The 25,992-nt window shown below is 33.2% G+C and overlaps 1 protein-coding gene and 2 non-coding genes across 4 annotated transcripts in view; all 3 read right to left on the bottom strand.

The window, feature by feature from the left end:
- Positions 1-25,992, bottom strand: part of LOC122634385 (neurotrimin-like) — a 244,353-nt gene that overhangs the window by 109,981 nt on the left and 108,380 nt on the right. The window lies entirely within an intron of this gene.
- LOC122634442 lies at positions 19,835-19,956 on the bottom strand. The gene has a single exon (XR_006328389.1). It is a non-coding gene; the product is annotated as a U5 spliceosomal RNA (small nuclear RNA).
- Positions 20,904-21,023, bottom strand: LOC122634441. The gene has a single exon (XR_006328388.1). It is a non-coding gene; the product is annotated as a U5 spliceosomal RNA (small nuclear RNA).

The raw sequence follows: 25,992 nt of genomic DNA on the forward strand, positions 1-25,992 counted from the left end.
TTAATTAATCAACGAGATGATATATAAATTATCGAGATTGCATCGACGTTTGTAATATTTCACTTTTCTTCTCTCTCTCTCTCTCTCTCTCTCTCTCTCTTTTTTTATTTACTTCGTACATTCGTATAATAATTTTCTCATTGTCGTTGCTAGTCGATATGATTAATAATTTTGCTTTCATTTGATCCGACGATCGTTTTGTAGAAAGAGAAAATCGAATTTTATAATCTGTACGTACTCGAAAGGTATTGGACTCTCTTAAAAGCACGAACTTGATAAAAAAAATTTTTTTTTTTTTTTTTCACGATAACGCAAAGTACTAAGACTGATGTTACGATAGAAAAAAATATGGCGAAAGGTTGTAAGTTAAGGAGAGAAGGGGATGCTCGGAGGTAGAATGAGATGCACTCGAGGAAATTGCTAAAACCCTTGGTAACGACTCATTAATTCTTCATGTCTAAGAGATTCTCCCGCGAAAACTTATTATTGCATTCTTATTTTTTTTTCTTCTCTTTCTGTTTCTTTCTCTCCTTTTCTCTGATCCTCTTTCGCCGTCGAGTGTTCTCGGTGATTACAAAACTTTTTAGAGTCAACGGGGCGTGTATCTTGTTACATTTTAAATAAAATAAAAGAAAAAAAGGAAATAAATAAAAAAAAATAATAAAAAAGTAAAATAAAAAAGAAACGGAATAAGGGGAAGTCCTTGTTAAAACATGATACCGAGTTAAAAGTCCTTGTGAATAAATCGCGATGGTGAGAAAGAAAGAAAAAAAAATGAAAAAGATCGTAATCGTTACTGTAATCGTAAATCGTAAAAATAACGTAATAAAAAAAAAATAAAAAAGAAAAAAAAAGATCCGTGAGAAGATGTCCACATGATCGATATAAATAATTAACACGGGTAGATGAAAGTTTATCTCGGGAATAGGTAGGTATTTTTCAAAATCTAATCCTTAGCCGTACGATCGATCTAACTCTGATAAAAATAATCCGTGATGCATGTCGCCACGTATTCCATAAGTTCTGCCTCGATAGTTTCGCCTGACCTCATCGCTCAAGCCATTTCCAAGGGTCAAAAAGATCTGAACTTGTCGATCCGCGACGTCGCCACTACTAGCATGAGTAAGAGAGAGAAAAAGAAAGAGAGAAAGAAGGAGACAGGGAGATAGAGAGAGAAAGAGAGAGAAAGAGAGAGAGAGAGAGAGAGTTACGAAAAAAACCACTTTCCGTGAAAGAAGCGAGTCTACCTACTTCCGTTCCTTTTAACTTTATCGACGGACATGTTCTCCAGTCGTATTTCGAAACTTAAGACGAATCCATGAAATAGAAGTTTCTACGAATCGTTAATTTCACTTACCTTCAATAAATCCACAAGTACAATTTAAACTGATAGACCATTAAAGAATACGAACAATATCGATTAATTTTATTTTCCAAAAAAAGAGAGAGAGAAAAAAGAAAATAAAATAAACAAATAAAAAGAAAAGTTATTGCAGCTAACATAATATATTACGTGAAATCAATGAACCGAGCATGATCATCGAATCCTTTCGAGATTATAGAGTACAAAATTAAATTACGATTTAATTCAATTTTATCTCGATTAATAGAAAACGGAACCGATTAAATCGTTGCATAACAAAAAAAAAAAAGAAAGAAAGAAAAATATAAAAAAATAAATAAATAAAACGAAATGAAAATTGTCAAAGACAATGTCGCGATGTCTTTAAAATACAATTGAAAGATCGTAATCGACGTACCACCGTGATTATTAAAGTCCCCTATAGAATCTTTAGTGCCATAAAGCAATAGGCATAGTAACCAAGGAAGAATACTACCCTCTACTCCCGTAGTCCACCCACTTACCCTCATAACCATAGAAGCGTTATCTCTTAAACGCAAGTCACTTAACGAGTACTTGCTAGGAGCACTTAGACGGTTCTCACAGCTTGCTCTACAGGTTCTACTGTAGTAAATGCCGGAAAAGCAGCATCCGAGAACCGTGGGCGACTTCCTTCGAAAACAGGAAGGTCTCCTCGTGAGAAATATGCCTTTCTCTCTCTCTCTTTCTCTCTCTCTCTCTCTCTCTCTCTCTCTCTCTCTCTCTCTCTCTTTCTATCTCTTTCACAACACCTACACACACATATATACAAACATACACACATGCGAGCAAACACATACATCCATTCATCCATACGTACATACATATGTACATAATTTACATACATATATGTACGTATATGTACAAATACACATTTAAGTCGAATTCATTCGATTTTTCAACTGCATCAACATGCACCGGTTAAAGATAGAAGAAAGAAAAGAAAGAAAAGAGAGTGATAGAAAGAGAGAAGAGTTTGTTCCTCTTGGAAAGGTCGAAGAGAGAACACGAAGCATTGATTCCTTGCTACGAGAGGAGAGTTACAGCTTTGTTTACTACGACTACGACTACGACTACGACGACGACGACGATGACGACGACGACGACGACGACGACGACGACGACGACGAGCTCAGCGCCGTCCAGTCTGGCTCGCTTCCTCTCACCCCACTTTACCTCTCTCGTATGTCTTTATATTCTTTTACCAGCACTAGCATCACTACCATCACCATCATCCCTCCTCATCCCTCTCTTTCTCTTTCCTATCTTCTCACCCATTCTCTTCTTTATCCGTCTGGACCACCGGAGCAATAGCTAACGTCAAGTTCAACTCTACTCGTCCTTTCCAACATTCTTCTTCCAACAGAGTACTCCATCGTCTTTCTCCTTTTACACGCAAACACGCTAATACAAAAGCCTCTTGCTAACTCTCTCTCTCTCTCTCTCCTCTCTCCCTCTCTCTCTCTTTCTCTCTCTCTCTCTCTCTTTCTCTCTCTCTCTCTGTTTTTTCTTCTTTTTCCTTCTCCTTTGAACGTAAAATATGTAAATATTGTATAATATATGAGAAACGAATTGTTTTTTATTCTAAAATAATTCTACTAAATTAATTATAATTGTGTAGAGAAAAAGAAAAGCAAAAAAGGAGAAAGGAAAAAGAGTTAGACTGAACAATCATCGCGTAATAAAGAAGAAAAACAAAAGAAACGTGTCGGAATAATGCAAACATTGCATTGGGTTGATGCAAACGAAATTATATTTAATTAATCGCGATAAACGCGAGTATACAGACGATTCGTTTTTTCAATAATAATAATGATAAAATAATTGACATTTAGAATGTTTTATTAAACTTGTTTCGATCTGCTTGAATGGATAGAAAAAATCGAGAAATAGAAAAAATCGAGTTTCGTTAAAATAAATATATAAACAATATGTTAAAACAATATTTTGAAAGAATAAAGGGAGAAGAAAGAAAGAAAGAAAGATAATCGTCTACAAATAAAAGTCATCGTTCCTTACTACATCAAACCTTTGTCAGAAAAAAAATATATTTCTATTATTTATTCCTATTAAAAATAGTTAAAATAGTCACGTTTTATATGACACTCGTTATACATATATATATATATATATATATATATATATATATATATATATATATATATAGTACGATGTTTTCGTTATGTGTGTGTACATCTCTCTAGAAGGAGAACGACCGGTGTTCTTTCTACTTCCACTTCATACTGCGTACCTACTACTACTACTACTACTACTACACAACTACTATTACTACTACTATTACTCCTCACCCTCCTACAACCCCCTTCTACTTCTACACCTATGAGTTCCATGCATGTGGCAAGTTGGAGCACATTCCGGTTAAACGTATTACAACCACTTAGCCCGCAAGCTGTCGAGTCCTTTAAACCCCCAGTTTATACTCGCTGTTTCTACGGCACTGCGGAGACCGAATGATGGTGGTCCCTTTTAATTGGCATACTGCGTTTTCCTCCCTTCGATACTATCGCAAAAAGAGTAACTAAGCTCAGAATCTTACGATCCTTTTTTCATTGATATTAATTACATAGAGCTTTTAGAAATCTTTAAATCATATCTAACACCCTGTATTTTTATTCATTCATTCATTTATTTATTTATTTATTTCTTTTTTTTTGGCAAGTTATGTTAAAAAAGTTAGAAATATTATGATATTCTATGGAATATGTACGATGAGTTAACATTGTGTAACTTTGATGTCGCCTATTCGTCTATGTATTTTTTTAAGTTTTAAATATAAATATAAATTCTTTAATACTTTTAAAGTTCTTTTTTCTTCGAAATGAATTAAAAAAAAAAAAAGAAAAAATGTATATATAACCAAAAAGAAAAAAAATTTGATCTCTTCTCAGCTAGTATTAAAAAAAATAAATAAAATAAAATACAAAAAAAAAAAAAAAGAAAAATAAAATCATTCCTAAAGAGATTAATCGATCAATTAGAAAAGTTTAGGACGTGTAACGTGAAATTTTTCGAAATTTCTCGAAGATAGAGACACAAGTTAGATGATAAGACTCAAGATATATAATATAAAGAGCGAGAGAGTGAGAGAGATAGAATGGACGGCCCTTTCCAGGCCGTTTCCACCCCTTTCAACCCTCACTTCTATGTCCGTTCTGTCACGAGTGTAGAAAGTTAGAGCACATTCCGGCTAAACGTATTGCAACCACTTAGCCACCAAGCTGTCGGGTCCTTTAGCACGGTGGACGTCCTCTTAATTGGCATACGACGTTTTCGCCACCCTAAGCGATTGCGGAAACCGGAAGTACGCGCACCGCCCACAAGAGCTAAAAGCACCTCGAAATTTCCTTCGGAAGATGCGCTAGCCTGCGTGCCACCTCGACAGGGATATTTCAGGCTCGCTGACGACATTCCTGATGAAAGTTAACGCTCATCTAACCATCGCTCTATCCATCATTCGTATCTTAATCATAATTTTTAAATAAATATCACACGATATTTAAAAAAGTTCATTTGAGAAAAAAAAAAAGAAACGAAAAATGAAGAAAACTGTTTGATAAAAATAATAAATATTTATGGGGTCTAGTGATATATAATCGTGTTCGTTTCATTTTTTTTTTTTTTTTTTTTGTTAAGTGCCTAGATCATGGATCTGTATCTAAATTTTATTTATTACTATTATTATTATTATTGTTGTTACTATTATCATTATTATTTTAAGTAAGTTCAAAATCAAGAAACAAATTAATACATATGTATATGAAATATTTTATAAAAGAAATGTTTATTTTATCGATATTGAAACTTATCCAAGTTCTTAAATACCCTCTGTATATCCTAATAAAATCCTATTTGTCTACTTGTACGTTATTGTAATTTTCATAAGTTCGTCAAGTTTGTTATAAACTTGTTCAATAAAATTAAATAAACGTATATATAATTCTCAGACAATGTATTATTATTATATAATAATATAGATAGAATGAAATTGAGAGAAAGTTTCAACGATTCAAAACTTCTCCTTACCAAACATTTCTAACTAGGTGAATTAATTTTTATTACGATTTTACCCAACCAGTTATAAATGTTTAACCCACATTCGGGTTTATATACGTGTGAACTCTGACCAACATCACTGACCAAAACTTTATCAACTTTCCAAGTCGTCCGTCAACATGTTCCCTCGACCGAAATCGAGCGACACTCTTTTCGGAGCTGCGAACACGAGCTTGATTCAATTTAAAAATCATCCCCTAAGTGCTCCGACGAAAGCATAGCCTTCTATTCTTCTTCTTTTTTCTTTTTTTCTTTTTCCTTTTTTTCTTTTTTTCCTCTCTCTTTTTTTTCTATTTGTTCTTTTCTCTTCTCTTTTTTTTTCCCTCTTCGTTCCCTCTGTCACGTTAAAAACAACGACTGTTCTTCCAGACTGGCTCCTCCATTTAGGTATCTCGCGTTTTAATTCTGAATGCCCTGGCCGAGTATTCGCGACCATGAATCGCTTTTCGACGTTTTCTACGTCGAAATATGGCTTGCCTCGGTGAACAAATTGGCAACGATCGTAGGATCCATAATTCTACTGTCTGTCTGTCTGTAGAGAGAGAGAGAGAGAAAGAGAGAAAGGGAGAGAGAAAGAAAGGGGTCATTTTCAAGGTTCTTTATGCTTGAAAAATTTTTTCAAATGCGTTCTTTAAAAATTGCACACCTTTTTCAAGTTATAAAAGTAGTACTGCGTCGGATGTATGATTTATTCTTAATAAATGTCAATATTAAAAAATATTGTATATATTTTCTGTCGATATTAAAAAATATGTATATGGAGAAAGAACATTTTTTACGCAATCAAAAAATTTTTTATAACGCTATTAGAAATTACAAGATACTTAAAATCCTGTTTATCAATTTTTCGATTTATTTATTTGAAGATAAGGTGTTAACACGTTTTCTAACGCACACGATTGTACTTTTATATTCGAAATATAATAAAAAATATGAAATAAAAAAGAGGTATCGATTTGAAAAGGGATAATCGAGAATGTATCGATCATTCTTCGTTCCCTCCACACGCACCTAAACTTACGTTCCTTTTAAAAAAATTGAAATTTCACGTGGAACGAAATTCGAAGATAAATATCGACTTTGTTTCCACTAGCTTTGAAATCATCTCTTAAGGGCACGAAATACGCGCGACTCGTATGCAGGAATAACATCCTAGCTGCAAATTATTCATGAACTTAATAGAAGCATAATTCACGGTACACCGACGTGGACTATGTAAAATTTGTTGGAATAACGCCTCGCGGCATCACGCGGTTAAAATGATTTGAAATTTTTTTTTATCAAAGTTTTTTTTTGTTCCCCCCTTTGAAATTATTGCAACAACGAAAAATTAACGTCGTCGTTGCACTTTTCGACTAACAAATAACAACGAGATATTTTTGGACCGAACGAAATAAATCTTTTTTTTTTTTTCCTTTCTTTTTTTTTTTTTAACAATTTCGCGATACAACGAAATAAAGTGAAAAGGTAAAAATCAAACGGAGAGCGAAAGAAAAAGAAAAAGAAAAGAAAATATAGCGCTAACTAACTTCGAAAAACGTTTCTATACATAATAAAACGAGAACGACGAAACTGTTAATCTACCAAACTATCAAAATACGAAAAAAAAGGGGGGGGGAAACGAAGAAAAAAAAAAAAGAAAATAGCGAGCTTTTCCAAACGCTATCAAAAAGATATACGTAAGACGTGACATAAAGCGTATACGTTCGTATAGGGTTCAAAGGGTTAAAAGGTTACTAACGATTTTAAAATTGTTTGTAGAACTGGCCAGTTTAATCTCGGCAAAGGCGGGAATATAATTTTTGTCTGAGGAAAATCCTTTTCACGTATTCATGAATGTAAAGTCATACAACCGTGAGTCACTTTATGTTGGCAATGTTGAGTCTACGTTACTCTATCTCCATCTTCATCTCTACCTTCATCTCTAACTATATCTCTATCTCCATCTCTATCTCTCTTTCGTTCTCATTATAATATTCCTAAATAAGTACGCACCATGAAATCCCACGACTACCGTCGCCGCTTAACACGAGATTCCACGGTTGATCCAAGATCATCTTCTTAGCGCGAGTTTACTATGATAATGCGAGGGGAGAATGATCGGGAAGAAGGATACCGTTGGAGATTTTCACAACGATTAAGAATTTACCCTTAGGGGATAACCGAAATTCTCTTCGAATCCCTACACTCTGTTTCCTTCCGAGTATTTTCGCCAATTTGTTTTACATTCGCGATAGAAAATTTCGAAACGATCCGAACTAAGAGAAAGAAATTTTTATATTGTAAACGACGCGCTATGAATTGATCGATCAAAAAAAGAAGAAAAGAAAAAAATCGATACTGAATTAAAGTTTACTTTTCGTTTGTCGTTATTAGTTATACATGAATGTATTGATAAAATTTACGAGATATCCTTTCCGCGTAATCTCTTTTAACGAATAGATCAAAAAAAAAAAAAAAAAGAAAAGAAAAATAGGAGAAATAAAAAAAGAGAAAGTTACAAACAAAAATCTGTGACATGTAGAAATGTGTAAAGACAAGTAAATAAATAAATATTCTTAACTCGCGTGTTAAGGAAACTTATTGTGTTTGCATAATTCGCCAAATCACATTAGAATAATTAAACCTCTAACGACAGTCGAGTATCTTCATTCGATTCGATTAAGATCAACGTTAATGGTATCGCTTTTAGAAATGAATTTGCAAACGAAATGATATCGTATCGTATCGTATCGTATCATATATACAATATACATATATACCTGTAACATTTCCATAACGTTCTCTCCATTTCTTTCCCTCTTTCTCTTCCTCTCTCTTTCTTCTGAATTATGGGGTTGGCTTCGAAAGTGCAAGAGTGAATTCCGCCACTTGGAACCGGATCAGCGGCTAACTTTTCACGCACTATCGTAAATCCACTCGTGTACTTTGAAACTCCGTAACTCACGATCGGATCATCGGAATGATACATTATGGTGTACCATATCGGCTGTCAGGCAGTGGTCTTATTCTACAAAAAGAAAGAAAAAGACAGGGAGAAAAAGAGAGAGAGAGAGAGAGAGAGAGAGAGAGAAAGAGAAAGACTTTTCCTTCTTTCACTTTGTCTTCTTTTTCTCTTTTTCTACTTCTTCTTCTTCTTCTGTCTTTCTTTCTTTTTTTCTTGTTTTTCTTTTTCTTACTTTCTTCATAGAAAAATGCACGTTCGAAGACGTATGATATGTATCTTTGGAATGCCCCTTCGGAAGTACATTTTTCCGCATTTGGTAGTAAAATTGTATAAAGGGGATAAAGAAATAAATCCGTTCTTCCCACTTCTTCTTCGTCTTCTTCGTCCTCTTCCTTCTCTTTTTCTTCACCCTTACCTCTTCGCATCCGATTAACATTCGTCATTCGACGCGTGGATTTACAGTTTTACGAGCTGGACCAACGGGAAATAGGACGTCGTTCGAATCGCTACTCGACTTTGAGAACGAGGTCTTTCCTTCACGAATAAAACGATATCGAGATGATTCCCTTCCATTCTTTTTTTTTATCTTCTCTCTTATCAACCTCATCTTTTATCTTTTATCTTCTGTCAAGCAATTTACAGTTTTGCTGATTCTCTTATCTCATCCGATTTTCTTTGTATTCATAATATGTGTGTATAATACACGTGCGTATATATGTGTATATATGCACATGTGAAACAATGAAGAAGTATTCTATTTTTCAAGATCTATTTTGACATTTCTATTTGAATCAACTTAAAAATTATTTTTCCATTCTTTTTCTTTCTAAGAGTATGAAAAAAAAAAAAAATTGTAAGTATATACATCCTTGAAAAATAATTCTTTTTTCATCTAATTTAAAAGTTATATTTTCTTTTTTTTTCAATATTTAATTTTTTTTTATAAAAGTACGTATGCCTATCATTTTAGTTCAATCATTGTTACTTTCATTCAACTTGTTATTTCTGTTATTTACTATACTGTTTTTAAATAACACTGTTATTTCATTACTTTCATCAAGAGCTAAAAATATTTCTTTTATTATGACGTACATTACTCCTTTTATACAATTGTCAATAGTTACTATTTTCTTTTTACATTCTAAATTTGACAATAAAGTTTCTATCTGTTTCTTCTCTCTCTCTCTCTCTCTCTTTCTTTTTAATTGGTTTCGTAGAAGAAAACGAGACTCGATAAACCATGGTTTTCTTCATGGACGTCACTCTCGAAACCATGTCGTTTAACCTTTTACGTTCGAGTTTCCGTGTGGACGGATAATATGGCCTCGCGTCCATTCAAAGAATGCACAGAGTTCTTCTCTCTTTTCTCTTGATTTGTATGTACTTAGCTATGTATATAAGTATGTACGTATGTATATATGTATACGCATAATACAAATTCCATGAATATAAAATGGAGAAGAAGAGAAAGGTGGTCTTTTTCTTAAACGAAAGATATTTCAGAGAAGTAGAACAAATGAAAAGCGGAAAATATTACGCGAGTGCGAGTACCCCTAATACGTATGTAAAAAAAAAAAAAAAAAAAAGAAAAAAGAAAAAAAGGACAGAAAAAAGCACAAAACGAAATGAAGAAATCAGAATGTCTCTATGTACATATAGTACATACATAAAACTTGAATTACTCTCTTGAATGAAGAACGACTCTCTTTTTTTACCATTCTCTTTTTTTCTTTATCCAATGATCTAATCTTGGAAGACAAAAATAAAAAAAACCATATTGGTCTTACGAAATTATAATGATTTTGAAGAATTAATTTAACCTGATTTAATTACAATCGTAAAAATATCCTAGAAAAATTTCTCGAATGTGAATGATACAAACAAAAGGTATAACATTAACAATTAATTAACCTAATCTATGAGACAGTTTCATCAAGTATTACTTATAATTAAAAGAAAAAATACTTCAAGACTGATAAAATGAAATGAAAAAGTAAAAATAAATAAATAAATAAATAAATAAATAAATAAATGAAACGACGAATATACGTATAAGCGTACGTCTTCGAAATGACATAACGTGGATAACGTGGATGATGAAATATTATTTGAACGAGATCGATGGTATTTATTTCATTCGAAATACTTTGATAAATTATAAGATATAATCGATCAGTCGGTTAAACTATGTTAATCTTCTCCAATAAAAAATTAATTTTCTGTTGGAAGAAAAGAATTTTTAGAGTATCCAGGCAAACTTTACTCCCATAATTCCGGTTAAATATTCGACGAGCTAATGTTAAAGCATTAGATTCTCGTGTACGTCCAAAAGCAAGAGATGTTGAGGATCGGAGGGCAACGATGGAGGGGATAGAATACCAAAGGGAATGGAACGATGCGAGAAACGCTGATGCCATCTCTCTCTCTCTCTCTCTCTCTCTCACACACACACACACACACACACGCATACACATACTCACTCCGATCTATTGTGTGCAGGGAATTGTAGCGAGGCGTTGTAAACGTACGCCAAGATAGTTTCCATTAGACGTTCCGTTCGAGCGACGAAATAGGCAAGAGCGCTACCACAATTAGTATACGTCAGGTATACTAAGCATAATCATCGTTGAAATCGAGTCAAGAATACCCAACGTAGAAATCTCGTTTGCGCTCCATCGACTCAAATTCTCCTCGATCTTGAAACATCAACGATTTCAACAATTATACGCATCCTAACGTTTTCTTTTTTTCTCTCTTTCTCTCTCTCTCTCTCTTTTTTTAATATATCGATCAATTATATTGAATTAAATTAAATTAAATTAAATTAAATTAAATTAAATTGAATTGAATTGAATTAAATCGAAACGAAACGATTTGAAAAAGATGAACTTACTATTCTATAAAATTTTAATATATATATCTTTACAAATCATTGCATTTTAACATTGAAAATCCACGATACAAGAAGAAAATAAATAAATTTAATACATGAAAAATTATTGGAAATGAAATAACACAATATGTAAAATTCTTACTCGGTAATGTATATTCGATAGAAAGAGCGATATAGAGAGATAGAGAGAGAGAGAGAGAGAAAGAGAGGGAGAGGAAGATACGTATGTGTATGTGCGTGAAAGACCAGTTTCTATATGCATGCTGATCAGTTTATGCTTGTCAAACAGGCGGGTTACGTCGTCGTCGATACCGATTCACGATTCTCTCAAAGGCAAAATCCAGGATGTCGGTGGAGTGTGTCAACAAACTACTTCCCAACACCGACAGAGAAAGACAGATAGACAGACAGACAGAGAGAGAGAGAGAGTGAGAGATAGAGATAGATAGAGAGAGAGAGATAGATAGATAGAGAGAGAGAGAGAGAGAGAGAGAAAGAGAGAGTTTGAGCTTTCGCTACGGGAAACTCAATGGATGCTGTGCTACCATACGTTTATCTTGTCCATCTCGAGTCAGCAACGATCGTTTTCGATCATCTTCGATCGGATTACAGAAAAATCTTTTCCTTTACCAGCGAACTGTGTATCTAAAGAGTTCTCTACGTGACTGTGAATCGAACTTTCCTTTATATATATGTATATGTGTGTGTGTGTGTGTGTGTGTGTATTTGTGTATATAATACGTTGTCGACAGAAAATTGTGAAACTTTGATCATATTATTGCAATGTACGTAATATCCTCTTTTTTTCTCTTCCTTCCACGTATCACTGTAATAAGTACGATTCAATTTCAAGTTGAAATATTTATGAAATAAAAAAGAAAATGAGAAATCTCTCGATTCTTTATATTAATTATCGTCGATATTTCGAGATCGAATGTTGCAAGCTCGACAGATAGATACGAACGTATATAACGATGTATGTATATAAACGGAGAAGAAAATCGACGAGAGTAAAATAGTGCGTGATAGTCATTGTTGGTTCTGTACAGTTTGGTGACATCTGAAGAAGAAGAAGAAGAAAGAAAAGAGAGAGAGAGAGAGAGAGAGAGAGAGAGAGAGAGAACACAAAAAAGTACATAGTTCCGAGTGTAGGCTTTCTAGTTCTCTAAGGTTGAATGCAACAACTTTGAACGAGTAAAAAGAGGGAGCGACGAAGAGAAAGAGAGAAGACAAAACGAAAGAAAGATAGAAAAGGACAGAGAGATCTCTGGCTATGGTATCAGTCTCACTACGGTTGAACGTTAAAAAGAAATACGAGAGAATATAGAGGGTAGAAAATACAAAAAAAAGAGAAGGAAGGAAGGAAGGAAGGAAGGAAGGAAGGAAGGAAAAAAGAAAAAAAGAAAGAAAGAAAGAAGGAAAGAAAGGAAGAAAAAGCGAAGTCAAAGGTCGTGAGAAAGAAAAGGGAGGGAAAAAAACGAAAGAAAGCAAAGGAGAAAGATAAAGAAAGAAAACGAAGCATGGAAAGGGGTTCGACGAAGATTTTCGAAGAAAATCGAAGGAAAGAAAAAGGGGAAAAGGATAGAAGATATCGAGGACTACCCCTAGACACTCTCTCTCTCTCTCTCTCTTCGTGGTGGTGAACGTTTCTCGAGTCGGAGCACGCGCGACGTAATTGTGAGGGCGGTTGGAGGGGTTGAAAGAGGGTGGCTGAGTTCGGTGGCGTGGAACGAAGGAAAAGGAGAAGAGGTAGGTTAGGTTGGGTTGGGTTGGGTTGGGTTGGGTTGGGTTGGGTTGGGTTGGGTTGAGTTAGGTTGGATTGGGTTGGATGGGATAGCTGCTAAGGGTGAAGGAAGCTGTTCCTGGTCGACGACGAGGGAAGGAAGACCGACTCATTAAACCACCCCACCCGCTACTCACATGGCATACGGGATCGCCAATAAAATCATCCCCCGATCATCAAGGTGATAAAAGTAATGCTACTTCGAGGTAGACGAGCGTGCCTTGGGAACGATAGAAAATTAAACCGAGCTCTTCTCTTCCTCTCTTCCTCTCTTAAACTCACCCTTCGGAAATCTAGATTATCTACAGCTAGAGAAGGGATCGTGGTATAGCGCGCCCCATTCCTGATGGCGACGGTGGTGATGGTGATGGTGGTGGTGGTGGTGGTGGTGGTGGTGGTGGTGGTGGTAGTAGTGGTCGTCGTCGTACTCTTCAAAGTTTTCGCGCTAGTTTGAAATTTTTATTCTCGACTAATGAGAGAGAATGCCTTGAGAATCCTGAAATTAGTTTGTTATTATTTTATATATTATCTAATAATTATATACTTTACACTTTACGTTCGTATTATGTTTGTATACGATATGTGATAATTTATTACGATTAATAATTTTCTTCTCTTTTTAATAAAGAATTTTATTAAATTTTTATCTATTTTGAATCAAGGAAATTTCAAGAAAAGGCTTCGTAAAAATGTCGGCCATTCCCGTGCCGCGATAACGACAGCTATTTGACTGATTTTTAAACAAAGCCAGCTACTTCGACCCTATCATCTTTCTATCTATCTTTCATTGATCCTTTCCAAACACGAAAATACAGACTTCGTTCTTAAGACATTCTTCTTATGAAATTCTCTACGTATCGTATTATTTTTCTCATATCGTTTCATCACTCGTTATTCGATCTAATTGTAAATCTAATCACGCGTTCCGTCTTATTCGCGGATTAGAAATTTTCGATAAAGATCGATGAAATACCTTCGAGATTATCCGTAGTTGTTCGTAAAGGTAGAAAAGGAGAAAAGAAAAAGAAATGGAAAAAGAAAAATGGAGATAGAACAATAAGATAAAAACGTAAGAAGGATCTTCTCACGTGGAAGGGGAGAAAAAGAAGAATCATCGAGAGGATTCGGACGCGGTGCGGAAATCCGCCGTTCGAACGCCAAAGCCGATCACGACGTACTTACCTTCGAAAGCCGATACGAAGATCAAAGTCGAATCCACCTTTTTAGAAGTTAATACGCTAACGATCGAACAAAACGATTGAAATTTATAATAATTTTTACGAACGGTGTTCCTCACTTTTTCTAGCGTAATATATTCAAACATCCTTAAGAATTTTATTAACATTTTTTTTTTTGTACGTTCCTTTAACATTTCTATCTAATTTAATTCATAATGATACTTACAACTGTTTCTATACAAGTTTTATTATATTACTCAATTGTGTAGATTTTTTTTCTTTTTTTCTTTTTTTTTTTTTTTTTTTTTTTATTTGTGAACGATCGTTTTAATCTTATTTCTGATCGGAAAGATATATTAATAACAACGATAAAAATATATACGCACAATATACATGAAGAGAACTTTTTTATAAAACTATTATTATAAATAAATAAATCGATCGAGTATCCCACGAATGCGACTAACACGATTAATTCAATCTTTCAATAAGAATTTACTAGTCAATAATTAATACTATACTACGGTTAAGTATACAATTCATGAATGAAATGCTCATGAATATGAAGAAATTTATTGAGTATCACGAATCAACCGATGGAATATCACGAACCAAGCAATTGAGTAGAATAGCACGAATGTTGTACTTGATAAATCTGTCTATAGAGGTAAGATAAGATAGATATTAGAACGGAATAGAAGAAAGGAATAGAAAAAGAATAAAATCGAGATATCGTTCGTTAAGTCGACTCTCGAATCGCGATCTTACTTTTTCGCAGATGAACTTTTCGTAGAAGAAAAGTTTTTTCTTAATTCCACACACGCGACTCTCAGGGACGTACGTGACGAGATATTCTCCCTGGTCGAGAAAGATAAGGAAGAGAATATAAGATCGTAAACGCAGGACCTTTCCAGAGAACAAAAGGTATACGGTATGTAGTTTCTTTCTCACACTCTTTTCTCGAAACAGCTATCCTTCTTCGTTCCTTAGGGCACCGTCCTGCGAGACGAATGAAAAACGAGCGACGCGGAGGGACTCCGCTGGCTTTCGTCCCTAACGTCCTTCGAAAGAAGAAAAGAAATAGGCGTGTGCACGTGGAATAATTCAGTCTTTCTATTCGCGTATATGACATCTTTCGAGTTTCGAACGAAACGTCTTCGGGTGCGTCGTGGGAACCAACGAATAATAAGCCGTCGTTTCTGTTCTCTTCTTCTTCTTTTCTCTTATTATTATTTATCAAAGTTAATAGCAGCGAAGAAAAATATGATACAAACGCTTCGTATCGATACTCGACGATGATGATAATTATTATACGTTATAAACGAGTTTTTATCAAAATACGTATCGCATTGATTTAACTATTAATTATATTTCAAGACGATAAATTACGCATTAATAATACAAACGTTTAAATACGTACTCTACTAAAGAATTCGCTCGGACGATCCATTAGATTCGAAGAGGATAAATTATATACATACCTGTGAACGGAACGACCACTTAAAGCAAACTGACCTTTTTCTCTCTGTTAGAAGTTCGTAGGAATGTTTACTATTACTTATAACCCCTACTACTACAGACGACGTGACCTAGACCGTGTACCCGACACTTGTGTATCGATCGCTTCGTATATTTACCTACTAAAATCTAAAGAGGAAAAAAATAGGATATTTTGTTGACTGTTCGCCTTTGCACGAGTCATCGAAACATGACGCGTACAAAATTACATCGCAAATGTATATATAGATAGACAGATAGATATATAATAGGAAATATTTGTCTATATTTTCTCATTTTTATTCTCGAATCGATTTATCCAAAATCAGTTTAATGTTTTAATCTTTCACACACAGGCTCGATATTTTGTAATCCTGTTAATTCCCTTCATCGAATTTTTAAAACATTTTTACGTAGTTTTGCTTTTTTTTTTTTTTTTTTCTTTTTTTACAATACATTTATCAGAGGATTCAATGCTCTTTGCAGATTAGAAAAAATGTAATAATATTCTTTTTTTTTTCGTTTATTGGATTATGATAGAGACAGAGAGAGAAAGAGAGAAGCTCGATAAAAATATATAAAATTAAAACGATGATTAATAATAATATTAATATTAATAACGTCAATTTTCATCAAATCGATTGGCATTCAATTTCACTACGCGAGTCGGACCAACATAAACTTTATTGTTATACATATGTACAAAACGATACCGATTTATTCTTTATCTTTCAATTCTTCGAAAATCGATTTATTCCAAATCAGTTGAACGTTTTAAATCTTTCATATACGTTGATATTTTGTAATCCATTTAATTCCTTTCATCGAATTTTTTGTTACATTTCGTACGATTTATATCGCGAAATATTTGAAACAAATCTTTCAGTTATTTAAACGATCAAATTTATCACGGTGAGGATTCAATGATTTACAGATTAGAAAAGAATAATATAGATTACCATATTGATGGCACGCGTTTCGAGTTCCAGGTCGGCTAGTAGTAGCACGATCGAAGGATTTCACCTACATAATTGAGTTAATTTGCGAATCGGGAACACTGGAGATATATCGATCGGTAACACCGGAATCGAGAGCATTGGAGCTTGCAAATTAGTCACAGCACGCGCACGGATCGGTTTAGCAGATAGGATACTATTGATTTAAGGCGTCCTTACGGCTCGCGAGACGAGGAGAATGAATTGGCTGGCTGCTTGGAGAGTGTGTGTATGTGTGTGTATATATGTATATACGTCCGTGTATGTATAATAGGTTCTACTTTGAATAAATGAGACAAGAGTACAAAGTATGAATAATACAACGTATCGGGCTCAAAGAAAAAAATAATACAAGTACATATTACGTATCGTGAGTGTTACGAATTGATACGAATTAAAGAAAAAGAAAGAAAAGAAAAAAAAAAAGAAAAGAAAAGAAAAGATAGAAAAAAAATTAATATTATACATTTTTTTCATTCTGCTCGTTTCAATGCACGTACGATTATTTTTTGCATTTATTAAGAAAGAATTATCTCATTTAAATTTCTAACCATCAAGGACTAAACTCGGTTTGAATTTAATTATAATGGATATTTAATCGTCTCTGCTAATCTTTTTTAAATTAATATATATACATGCATAAATAAATAAATAAATATATATATAATGTTTCCTATGAACATTTATAAAAAATAGATCATATTCGAAAAGATCGAACCGACATAAGCATATTAGTAAAATCATAATAATTCCAGTGACAAAAAATTTCATCTCACAAGACTAAAACAATGATCTTAAACAATGATTAACAAACGAATTTTAAGAGAAAACGCTAAAAAAAAGAATCGTGAGAGCAGATGTAGGACGGGCAATTTTGGTCTTAAAGAAAATATTAGACTAACTATCTCTCTCTCTCTCTCTCTCTCTCTCTCTCTCTCTCTCTCTCTCTCTCTCTCTCTCTCTCTCTCTCTCTCTCTCTCTCTCTCTTTCTCTTGCTCGAGGAAAACGAATTCTCCTTAATCTCAAACCATCCCTTCGGAGGTACCAACGAGGTTGGAGGGGCGAGTTTGGGGTTGTTGGAAAGAGGTCTAGACGGGATAAGGAGAAAGAATGGGTACGTGCGCGTGGAATAATTTAGTCCCTTCTCTGCCTCTACCTCCCTCTCCCCCCGCTTTCTCTCTCTCTCTCTCTCTCTCTCTTGCCTATGATTCCTTTCAACTTTCGAGAGAAACGTGCGTCGCAGAAGCGCGACGTTTCATTCGCTATCCTCCACCTCCCTTCCTCCCTTCCTCCCATCCTTCAACCCTCACCCCAAACCCCAAACCCCAAACCCCAAACCCCCATTTTCTACACTTTTCCCTTCCCCTCTAGGCATTTGCAGTCCTCCGTGTTCCTTTCTAGAAACGCCGCCGCGTGCTGGAAAACAAACGGGACAGGCCGGGTTACAGGAGAGAGTGCGCATCAGGCAACACAGCAACACGGCAAACGTGCTAGAGCAATAGGACATAGAGAATGAGATAGATAGATAGATAGATATATATATATAGAGAGAGAGAGAGACAAAGAGAGAGACTGGAAACCGGGCGAAGCGTTGAGGTATTTATATTGGCTTCTCGCCGCGTGACAGTGATCTACTGGGAATTCGACCCTCTGTCCTCTCTTCCGGTGGCTTTTGTCTTTCGTTTTTCCACCTTCTAAAACTTCCCTTTCCTCTACCGACTTTTCCATCCCTTTTTCTCTTTGCTCTCTCTCTCTCTCTCTCTCTCTCTCTTTCTCTTTCTTTCTCTTTCTCTTTCTATCTTTCCCCACTGTCAAATACATGTCCCTCTCTCTCTCTCTCTCTCTCTCTCTCTTTCTCTCTTTCTCTTTCACTCACTCTCTCTCTCTCTCTCTTTCTATCTCTCTTTCTATCTCTCTTGCTGGATTAGTCAAAGAACAGAAAAAGAGAGAGGTGGAGGAATACCAATGACATCGAACTAATATAAAAGCTCTGACACAATTCAAGTATTTTACAAGACCAGTTGAATTGTGAAAGAGAAGAGCAATAATGTAAAGAGAAGGACAGAGAATTTACTTTTCGCAATTCGATTGTATGATCACCCAAAGCTAGCAATGCGAGTTCCGGTCATTTGAAAAATTTAGTTAGAGACAGACTCTAATCGTACGTTCCCCCCTTTCCATGAAAATCTTTAATAAAGGGCGAAAGATTCATGCGTTATTTCAACGGAAACTAAAGTTAATTTGAAGTTTTATGGGGTTTTCCATATAGGGCATGAGAATATTACTTCGAATGCGAAAAAAAAGATCCCATCGGCTGGTCCATGGTACGACCAAGGAAATAGATTTTATGGGATTATTTTTTGAGATTGAGATATTCCTAAGTTGTTTTTTTTTCCCTCTTTTTCTAACAATTTCTCTCTACAATTTCAACTTTTTGTAATAACTAATATAAAATATAAGTATAACACTATATAATACGTGTATGTGTAATCATTTATATCGAATTGAGTAATAAACAGATATTGTTATAAAATAAAATAAAATATCATTTATATCTATAAGTCAGACGGCTAATATAATATAATAATAAAAACGTAACTCGAATTTAATTTAAAAGCCAAACATTAAAAGTTTGAAATCCAATTAATTTTTTATGACCTAATTTTCGTTCGTGCTTATAATATAACAAAAATTATACGAGACGCGCGCGAAAGCTATATTATAGAGGGCGTTATTTATTATATCCCACTTATATTTTATACTATATAAAAAAAATATATATCACTAAAAATAAATTATATATACTAATTATATTATATACTGTAATAAAAGTACTGTACGAATTGTATGAAAGAAAAAAAAATTGTAAAGAAACACCTATGAAAAAATTTTCGAACGTGAAGTGGAAATATAAACTTCTAAATCTAACTTTACAACTATGGATAATAATTATAGCGTATGTGTTACGTCCACAGAGTTTCGTAATGGTTTGTAGTAGAGAGAGATTAATCGAATATATATTATAAACTCTAAACTGATGAATGAAACCTAGATATTTGTACGAATTTGTGTTTTAATTTATTAATGACCCGACTAATGTCGGATATACAAAAAAATTTGATTATAGACTCATCAATCGTTCCCCTCCACGGAAATCTTTAGTAAAAGGCGAAAGATTTATGCGTGTACTGAAGGGAAACCAGAGTGTGAAGATCGATACTAACGATTTGGTAAATATATAATATCAGAGATATTAACGTTTGTGAGAAGATCATCCTCCTGGTGGTTGAAATACTAACTATAACTATATACCATGGAATTTAAATAATTTCTTTAAAGAACTTCGTTAGAGTTTTATACGAGTATATAACTTTTCAGACGACACTGAACAAATATACGTTTTGTACTGGCTATTTAAACTTAATAAAATTTTTATGTTTATATTCTTTTGTTAAAAACAACGTTAATAATTTTCTGTTAACATCGAACACTGCATCACATTGTATTATTTCTATCTATTTTTTATATAGCGCTTTTGAAAAAAATATTGCAATTATTTTTTTGAAAAGATTTATAACTTTCTAACGCTGTAAATTGTTTATAAAATACTTACGTGATAAAGGAATTAAATTTAACCGGAAAAAAGTGAGAGCGTTTTATAAATTCAATACACCCCCATATCCATCCCCCACACACACACACAACCAAAGTAATTTAAGTAAGCTAAAAAAATTATGTTTGGTTCATAAGATTTTTATATAATAAATATTCCTAACAGTCTATAAATTATTTGAAAATACTGCTAAGAAAAAATTAAAGATTAACTATCTTCTTTGACGCTCTATTTTTATAAACACAACACCTACCCTAAAAATATAACACCTCTTGTATAAAAAGGAAAAAATTTAAAAAAGGATGTGTAATATAACTTTTTATGAAGATGAAAAAAATTTTGTTTAATATAAAACATTGCAATATATTATTGTTAATATAAAATTAATTGTAAATACTTTCTCGAATCGTATGAATTATTAAAAATCCTCACAACGATAATATTTTTCAACTTAAAAAGACCAGCAAAAGTCAAAGTCTCATGAATCTAACAAATCCGTTCCTTGGGAAAGCTAAAAAAAATTTTGTTTTAATTAATTAATGAACCCGACTCTCGTCGGGTATTCAAAAATTCGATTATAGACTCATCAATTGTTCCCCTCCACGGAAATCTTTAGTAAAAGGCGAAAGATTTATACGTGTATTGAAGGGAAACCAGAGTACCTAAACAATCCTATCCTTCTCCTTAAATCTAAACCTAACTCCCATTCACTATCGAGAAAATTCGCCATCTACTGGTAGACATGACAGTTAATGTCTACCCAAAACCAATTCTATCACAATTGTCAAACTTCCAATTGTCAATATGATCAAAAGTCAAAATAATAAATGCAAACTACGTTCGACGAGATTATTTAATAATAAAAAAATAAAAAAATAAATAAATAAAAAATCGTAATAATGTAATATAATAATCGTCTCGAATTGTTCATTCAAATGATAATCGAAAACATTATAAGTATCTCGATAAAAATTACTAGATCAAAAGAAAATGACATAATAGTGAAACAATAAAACATTATACAGAAGTAACGAAGACTCATTAACTCGTTATCCTTTGTCTTCTCATTTACAGGAGAGTATAGCATTATCGTTACCGAAGTATGTACACATAGTCTATACCTATACAACGATACAAATGCAGGTAGATGCATATATGCAAGAAGTTCCTTAAGTGCTCTCGTACTTTTGCTTACGCTTAATACACCTCGAATCATTGATGTGTGTATACGAGAAAGAGAGAGAGGGGGAGAGAGAGAGAGAGAGAGAGAGAGAGAGAGAGAGAGAGAGAGAGAGAGAGAGAGAATGAAATGGCAATGTAACGATCGTATTTACTGCCTGTTTTCGTTCGATTGTCAACCTACCAGATTCATTTAATTTACCATTCCATGTCGTCGTTTAGTAATGAATCAAACTCGTTCACCTTTTTTTTTTTTATACATATAGTTGATTGTAATTCGATCAATTATTATCAATGAATTTTTATTCCTATTTACGAGTTCTCATTAAGACAGATTTACACAATCTAAATTTCTACAAATAGCTTTTTTGCTGGTATTATAAATGTATGAGATGAATTTATAGATATAAATATATTATAAATATTCGAATTAAATTTCTAACAATAATGGAAACGATATTGACGACAATGAAATTATATTTTCATTTATTATAAATGAGATTGCTTGATATATATATATATATATATATATATATATATATATGTATGTATGTATGTATGTATTAAGTCTATAAATTAGAAACATTATTCTTTATTAAATACAATTACAAGAGCAACATTAAAAAAAAAAAAATTGTACTTTTAATCAAATTAACTTTATTTTAAATTAAATTTAAAAATATCTTATATTTTATTATCGTTAAATAAATAATTTTAAGTAGATGATAAGATTATAAAAAGAAAAGAAAAGAAAAGAAAAAGAAAAGAAAATCCAAAAAGAACGAAATTGAATTTAAAAGATTAGTTGAGAAAGAGACGAGTGAGAAACTGTACCAGAACTAAATGAAGAGAAAATTCTTGAGGAGAAGTGTTTTTATTTATCTTTTCTTTAATATTTTTTCTCTTTTCTTGTCATCCTTTTCTTTCTATCTCTCTATCTCTCTTTCTCTGTATCTCTATCTCTGTCTCTCTATCTTTCTCTTTATACTCGTCAGGCATCGAAACATGAACGTCAGCATACTCCAACGTTCCACGCTATGGAATAATTAGATCAGTCGCGTTTACCCGTGACTTACGTCGAACAACAAGCGAGCCGAAGGCTAAGCACGTGGATAAACAGAAAAGCAAACTGCACGAAAGTATTGTAAATAGAACGAGACAAACAAAGTGATTCCTCCTGGCCGTGTTGTGCCACCGTCGACTTTGAACCACCAACAACGATGAAACGACCTTTATCTTTTCTCTTTTCTCCGCAATAAAATGATGTCTACGCTTAGTACGTGGTATATAAACGTATATAAACGTTATATACATGTATCTATATAAAATACATGGATATATATATATATATGTATGTATTATAAAGTAAGTACGTAGATAGGTATGTATCGTCTGCATGCAAACAAACACAATGAAACGTGAAACGTTCAAATACACTCGGACGTAATTTACTTTAAAAGTTCTCTCTGTATTCGTTTAATACAGGATGACTCAAAAGTACTTACTTAAACGATCTTTAAAATCAATTATTCTTTTCCGAGAACTAGTGGAAACTATTTTAGGCTTGCAGTTTAGGCTCTTTCGTAGTTTTACAATTCGATAGGAAAAAGAGAACAAAAAAAAAAAAAAGAAAAAAAAGAACTGAAAGAAAAGAAGAAAACAAAAATTGATTGACCTAAAAAGTCTGGGAAAAGAGAGTAAAATTGATTTTTAAAATCACTTCAAAAAGGGACACACTTTTGTCCGACATAAGGACTTTTCGCTCGCTCTTTATATGAAAGAGAGAAAGAAGATCGATTTTTATCCATGAAACAAAATAAAAAAGACTTTCTTTTCTACGAATTGTAGAAACGTATTAAACGATAGTAATAAATGAGTTTTCTTGCTTCTTTGATAAAACTCTCTCTCTCTCTCTCTCTCTCTCTCTCTCTCTCTCTCTCTCTCTCTCTCTCTCTCTTTCTCTCTCTTCTTTACTAAAGCAAAAAAAAAAGAGAGAGAGAGTGGGTGAGGGTGAGGGTGGAGGTGGGGTGGGATTGGAGGATAGACGAAGAAGAGAAGAGTGTGGCACGATGTAGCAACATCTGGGTTGGGAATTCGGCTACTTCTAAGGGGAAGACAGGAGTCGTTGAAGTTACAGGATGTCTCATACAACTTTACCAATATCCAAGAGGCGAGTATCAAGAGAAGGTGGTTTAGAGAAGAAGAGAGTGGGGAGCAAGGGGCTAACGTTTGCGCAGGATGACGCGTTTGCAGGTAAAGAGAATGGCCTTTAGACACGTACAACGCTCGATGTATTTGCAGGACCTTCTCCCCTTACCTGTGCACAGGACTACAGTTCTTAATATTTTCTTTTTCTTTTCCTTTCTTTTTTTTTTGTTTTTTTGCTTCTCTTTAAACACGTTCATTATAGTACGTATCTTAATTATCCACATAATCAACGTAGCCTTTTAGTTCTTTTTTTCTTTTTTCTTTTTTTGCTTTTCAGTGTAGTAGATATAAAAAAATTAGAGATATTGAGAATAGTAGATATTTTTTATTTTTTTTTTAATCTTGACATCACGAAGTGTTGGTAAAAATTTGTTTTATTTATTGGTTGATCAAATGAGAACGATATAAAAAAGGCCATGTTATATGTATTTATGTATGTATGTATGTATGTATGTATGTATGTATGTATGTATGTATGTATTTTTATTGATGAAATAAAATATAATGTAAATGTATACTTTAATATTATTTATGATATTAATGCGTAGTATTCTTTTCTCCGTTTTCTCCTTCTCTTTTTTTTTTTCTTTTTTCTTTCTTTATATACATATTAATTTTTGTTGGTTTACTTTATTGTATCAAAAACTATATATCAAGAAATATTTATTGTTAATAAGTGTATATGGGCAGGTTTTATCGCAAGAGTTAAAAAACTTAATCCACGGTGTATATCGTCGACTTTATGGGTTTACTCGTTACAATCTTCGCGGAGCTTATACGAGAATAACAACTGTGTAGCACGCAATAGGACGTGCTCGGCAAAGGCAAAGTGGCGAGAGAAGGAAAAACGAAGAAGAATAGAAAGAAAGTCCAAGTATTATATACATACATATATATATATATATATATATATATATATACACATGCACACATATACACACAAACAGAAGAAAGAGGTGAAGAGAAAACAGATTGTAAAAAAGATTTCAGAATGAAAACGTTTGTTAGAAATTAAAGAATTTTCAACGATAATATGTTCAAAGAAAGTGTACTGCTTTTCTGAAAATATTCGACTTAAAAACTTTATAATCTTATGTTAGCAGATATAGTCGACGAAAATTTTACGACGACAATCAACGTTTTTCTTTGACGATTAAAAGGATTACGTAAACTATTTCAAATTTCCCGAGTAATCTTTGTAGACGAAATCGGCGCGAAATTTTTAAACGATTTTATAAGTACTTACAAATTGCGCCAAAAGTTTCCAGGTGATTTTAAAAATCAATTAACTTTTCATGACATTTTTTCTTAAAGCTAATTTTCTTTTCTTTTCTTTTCTTTTTTTTTTTTCCAAATCGTATAATACTACTCAACCTAAGAACTCTTGGCCCAGCCTGTACATAGTCAACGAAGGAAATATCTTTTTTATATTTAAATAAATTAACAATTTTTCTTCGTGTTCGTATGGTTCGTGAAATTTATTTGATTGAAAAAGATTTCCCGAGAATACATACTTCAAAACGTTTTCAATTTACGGACAGGTTGAAATTATATTGCTTTTGGAAAAAAAAAAGAATAAAGAAAAAGAAAACAGAAAATAAAAAAATGAATGGGGAAAAAAAGAAAAAAAGATAAAAAAAGAAAAAGAACGATACGATCCACTTACTTTTATGCATCCGAGCTATTCAAACGCGTGTTCTCGAGTGCATATGTAGTACAAGCCACGACACACGTTTCCATCGAATATCGTTTAAGTTCGAATACGAACAACCCTTTCGACTATAGAGAAACTTCAACGCAAGAGATTCTTTTTCTTCTCTTTTTCATTCACTAGTTTACCAACCAACTCTCTCTTATATATATATATATATATATATATATATATGTATGTATGTATGTATGTATATATATGTACACATATGCTTTAAAATCTCCAAGCGCGACACAGAAAAATTCAACTTTCTGTCCCATTTATACACCGTGAAAGCTTTGCAACGTAATTCCTACAAACGCATCTATTACTATGCACTTTCTAGCACAAAAACTATATCTCGAAAAAAAAAAGAAAGAAAAACAAATTTAAAAAATATATATATATATGACAGATCTTTGTTGACTCAACAAAAAAAGAAGAAGGAAGAAAATTCATCTTTAGAATCGATGCGAATCGACATAAAATATAATCGATTCGAACTAACGTAAAACTAAGTTTCACGAGTATCGAGCTACGATCAAAGTCATTCA

This window comes from Vespula pensylvanica, chromosome 14 (genome assembly GCF_014466175.1).
Source record: "Vespula pensylvanica isolate Volc-1 chromosome 14, ASM1446617v1, whole genome shotgun sequence".
Lineage (NCBI taxonomy): Eukaryota > Metazoa > Arthropoda > Insecta > Hymenoptera > Vespidae > Vespula > Vespula pensylvanica.